The sequence below is a fragment of the Bison bison genome, unplaced genomic scaffold (assembly GCF_000754665.1).
Source record: "Bison bison bison isolate TAMUID 2011002044 unplaced genomic scaffold, Bison_UMD1.0 scf7180017864469, whole genome shotgun sequence".
Taxonomy (NCBI): domain Eukaryota; kingdom Metazoa; phylum Chordata; class Mammalia; order Artiodactyla; family Bovidae; genus Bison; species Bison bison.
The window spans coordinates 6,439,164-6,444,438 of NW_011495030.1; the positions used below are offsets into that span (position 1 = coordinate 6,439,164).

The window sequence follows — 5,275 nt, forward strand, 5'->3', positions numbered from 1 at the left end:
AAGTAGTCAATCTGTTCTCTCTTGAGGCTAAAACCTACACCCTTTGCTTTACATGGCAGGACTATGCAAGGGGATGGGAGTGAGGATTTCTCCCTTCTCATGGAATTAGAGATAGACCTCTATCCCTAGTTGGCAATAGGTTTCAAAGAGTCATACCACGTGTGACAGCCTGTTCACAATGTACACAGTTATAGCCTCACCTGTTTTATTTCCTTCCCTGCTTCAAGGTCAACATCTCATTTTCCCAGCGTTGCCAAAGAGTTCTTGGTTTGGTTTCTTGAGTTTCCTCTTCTCTTCAAGTTTTTCAATATTATACAGACATGATGCTCTGAATTAAAGCCTTGGAAAGACATTAAAATATGGGGGGGAAGTCACTTTCTAGCCAGTAGCTTTATTTGTGTGCTTGACTTCATGTATGGATTTTTAATTCACTCATATTGAATAGATACAAAGATGTGGAGTTTTTCCAGAAGCATTTGTTGTATCCAACTCATTGTGGCAAGTTCTTCATATCAGACAAAATCTGCATAGCTCAAAGAGAGTTATGCCCTGACTCACATGATCTCAAAAAACATTCCAAAAATGGACCTTAAGTGGACTCATGTTTTAGGTGTTTTGGAATCACTGCTACATAAAATCATCCCATAGTGAATGAAGGTCAAAGGAGATTAAACTCTACATTTTGCATATGGGAAAACCAATGCCAGAAGGAAAGTGACTTTGCCTGAGGTTACACAGCTCATTATAGCTCAGCTAGAAGGAGAATTCACTTTGTAGGACTCTCCTGCACTCTCTGTTTTGAGATCGGATTACTATATATTGAATTCTGTTTAATGGAACATAAAACACTCAACTACATATCAGAATACAAGTCTCCTTAGAGAGGGAAGGATAGATGCTTTTTCTCCTCTTAGGGAAGACAGATTATTCTAAAGCTCTTTACCTTGTCATATGGGCAATTGAGATTCACACCTATATACATAGGTGTGAAATAGATGAGGGATTTCTTACCTAAAGAAAGGATTCTTTAAATTGAGGGTGTTCCCAGACCTGAAGCCTGTCTGGTTTACCAGCACCATGATCTGAATGTCACAGCTCTGTCTGCAAGGCAGGAAAAAAAACACATCATCTCACAAGGCTGGTGTCAGCCAGTCACATACATTAAGGGCATCTTCTACACATGCCTACTTCATGAAGGTTTTAAGAGTATGGGCTGGACATCTTATATGTGTCTACATCTGTTTAAACTTCCCTGGTGTCTCAGATGGTAAAGAATATGCCTGCAATGCAGGAGTCGAGTGTTTAATCCTGGGGTTGGTAAGATCCCCTTGAAAAGAGAATGGCTACCAACTCCAGTATTTTTGCCTGGAGAATTCCATGGACAAAGGTGCCTGGTGGGCTACAGTCCATGGGGTTGCAAAGAGTCAGACATGACTGAGTGACTAACACTTTTTGTTTTCAACATTAGTAGAGGCAACTGAAGGCTTGTTTGCTTGCAAATTGTTTGTTACAAAAGTTTGATACCTGTAATTTCTTGGTTTAAATATTGGAAATGTAATGGTGTTTCTGGTTGGTTAAAGTGATTTGTTTTTTTTTTTTTTAAAGCTTTACCAATATCAATGGCAGAAATGGCTTTACATAACAGAGACTCTTTATGGGTCACCACTGACGTACCAAAACAATCCTAATCATGTAAGAATTGGCTAAGCTAGTATCTCAAACGGACAAAAAGCAGCTAACAAATATGACTGATTTAAGATACCCCAGATGAAGGCTTAAGTAATTACAAGAAATGGCTAATAATAGCAAGTAGTATGCTATACCCTTAAGGACTAATCTGAAGGGGTGTGATTTGGGGATTTTAGTTATTCATTCTTAAGAATATATGTATTTCTTTTAGTTATAAAAGTGTCACATATTCGCTGTAGAAAAATAAAGAAACGTTGAAATAAAATAAAATAATCCATAATATTATTAGATTCTTTCAACTAACATTGTATAATATTTCCCTTCTGTGTATTTTTCACTCTATGTATTTATAAATGTAAATTTTTAGTAAAATGGTGCTTAAGTATTCCTTCATCTCTCTTTATTTAATGTTAGCAGTTATTCTATAATTCTTAACAATGAACTTTTCAATGGTATAATGTGGGTATAGCACAATTTAGCAATTCTTCATTATTAAATATTTATGCTTTTAAAATAACATATTATTACTTATGGTAACAAATATCTGGTTTTATGACAGAAATTCTGCTGTAAAAGACATTCTTATAATACATCTTTATGTGCTATCAAGGATTATAGTTTTTGGAATAAATTCTTAGAGGCAGACTCACCAGGCTAAAGCATATAAGCCATATTTAAGGTTCCCAATACCTGCTCTAAAATGTCTTCCAGAAAGTGCACTAAATTACTTCTTCACCTACAAAGTATAAAAGTGCTAATTTCATTATACCTTTCCCAATCTTTAATATTTAAATGTTTGGGATTAGAATATTATTATCTGAATTTGAATTTCCTTCATAACTAGGCTTCCTTTTTAAATTCCACAAGTTAGCAAGGGACATACTTCCCTCCTACCAATAGTGGCCTGGGTAGGTTTAAATCCAACATCAAATTCTGTGAAACCAGCAACTCAAGGTCTAGCTTTTATTGAGGACAAACAAGAGGAAGATATATTCCAAATGGTTCCAAATTGGGCAAGGAGTACGTCAAGGATGTATACCGTCACCCTGCTTATTTAAATTATATGCAGAGTACATCATGCAAAATGCTGGACTGGATGAGCACAAGCTGGAATCAAGATTGCCGGGAGAAATAACAATAACCTTAGACACACAGATGATACCACCCTTATGGCAAAAACTGAAGAACTAAAGAGCTCCAGATGAAAGTGAAAGAGGAGAGTGAAAAGTTGGCTTAAAACTCAATATTAAAAAAACTAAGATCATGACATCCAGTCCCATCACTTCATGGCAAATAGATGGGAAAACAATGGAAACAGTGACAGACTTTATTTTCTTGGGCTCCAAAATCACTGCAGATGGTGACTGCAGCCATGAAATTAAAAGACGCTTGCTCCCTGGAAGCAAAGCTATGACCCTGGAAGCAAAGCTATGACCCTGGAAGCAAAGCTATGACCCTTGCTCCCTGGAAGCAAAGCTATGACCAATCTAGACAGCTTATTAAAAAGCAGAGATATTTAAAAAAAAATAAAAAAAATAAAAAGCAGAGATATTACTTTACCGACAAAGGTCTGTCTAGCTATGGCTTTTCCAGTAGTCATGAATGGATGTGAGAGTTGGACCATAAAGAAAGTTGAGCACCAAAGAATAGATGCTTTTGAACTGTGGTGTTGGAGAAGACTCTTAAGAGTCCTTTGGCCTGTACGGAGATCAAAACAGTCAATCCTAGAGGAAATCAGTCCTGAATATTCATTGGAAGGACTGATGCTAAACTGAAACTCCAATGCTTTGGCCACCTGATACGAAGAACTAACTCTTTGGAAAAGACCCTGATGCCGGGAAAGATTGAAGGCAGGAGTAGAAGGGGATGACAGAGGATGAAATGGTTGGATGGAACACCAACTTGATGGAAATGAGTTTGAGCAAGCTCCGGGAGTTGGTGATGGACAGGGAGGCCTGGCATGCTGCAGTCCATGGGGTTGCAAAGAGTCAGACACTACTGAGCAACTGAACTGAACTGATAGCTAGAGATTAAAAAAAAGAAATAAGTAATGTCCTTTGAGGGCTTCAAGGGGGCTCAGTAGTAAAGAATCCACTTCCTGGCTATAGTCCATGAAATGGTAAGAGAGTCAGACACGACTTAGGGACTCAATAACAATAACAATGTCCTTTCCTATTTCAACTCATGTAACTGACTTGGAATTCTTTTTGTTTTAAAATGTTTCTTCCTGACACTCACATCCTGCAGTGCACTTCATTTATGATACTTGAGGGCAGATTTGAAGAGAACCAGACACTGAGACAGTGAGTTCTTTAGGAACAAGGTTTATAAAGCAATCAATAATGTATAATTTTCCAAGACTGCATCTACAGGATCCTAAATAACTATTCAGTGTTTTGAATCAGTTATTTACCAATGTACATTAAAAGAAAATGCAAAAAAAAATAAAAAAAGAAAAGAAAAGAAAATGCAACCTAATTCCTTGCCAGAGTTACTCATTTAAAATCTTATGTGGGGGAGGAGCTAAGATGGTGGAGGAGTAGGACGGGGAGAACACTTTCTCCCCCACAAATTCATCAAAAGAACATTTAAACGCCAAGTAAATTGCACAAAACAACTTCTGAATGCCAGCAGAGGACATCAGGCACCCAGAAAAGCAACCCAACTCTTCGAAAGGAGGTAGGAAAAAATATAAAAGACAAAAAAATAGACAAAAGAGGGAGGGACAGAGTTCCGTCCTGGGAAGGGAGTCTTAAAAAGAGAGAAGTTTCCAAACACCAGGAAACCTTCTCACTGCCGAATCTAGCCAAGCCTTGGAAGCACAGAGGGCAACATAACAGGGAGGAAAAATAAATAAACAATTAAAACCCGCAGATTGCGAGCCCTACAGTAACTCCCCCAGTGGAGAAGCAGCGCAGACGCCTGCACACGCCACTAGCAGGTGGGGGCTGGGCAGGGAGGCGCAGCGCGGGCTGCATCGCTTAGAGTAAGGATCTAACCTGATAGCACCCCCAGCGCTATCTGAGCGAAATAATTTGGGCTAGCAAACCAGACTGTGGGATATCTACCACGTGAAAAGCCAGCCCTAACCTAAGACACTGCCAGGCCCGCGCACAGAACAAAGGACTGAACAGAGATAGCTGGCTGCAGACCGTCCCCCTCTGCTGACAGGCAGCCAGAGCCGGAAGAGGGCAATCGCAGCCCCAGAGAGACATTATCTATAAAACTGTAAGCAGGCTTCTTTGCTAACTAAAACTTCTTGGGGGTCTGGATGGTCAACATCTGCCTGAGAAGGTGTGCTGGTTGTACACCCAGATAACCGAGCAGTGGGGAGGTGATAAGTCGCAGCAACCGCGCTCGCCAAACACCTCATTACCTGAGCTGCTCGGACCTGGGAAGGGCACAAAACGCAGGCCCAACAGAGTCTGCGCCTCTGAGGACTACCCGAGTGCCGGAACCTGAGCGGCTTGGACCTGGGAGGTGCATGCAACCCAGGGCCGGCCTCGGATGGTTCTCAGTGGAGCAACCTAGAGCCTGAGCAGTGTGGGCAGGGAGGCTACATGCGCTGTGAGCAGGGGCAGACCCA

The 5,275-nt window shown here is 40.4% G+C and overlaps 1 pseudogene; it reads right to left on the bottom strand.

Annotated features, from left to right (window-relative positions):
* Positions 1–1,007: 1,007 nt before the first annotated feature.
* The window catches only part of LOC105003524, a 172,783-nt pseudogene continuing 168,515 nt past the window's right edge, over positions 1,008–5,275 (bottom strand).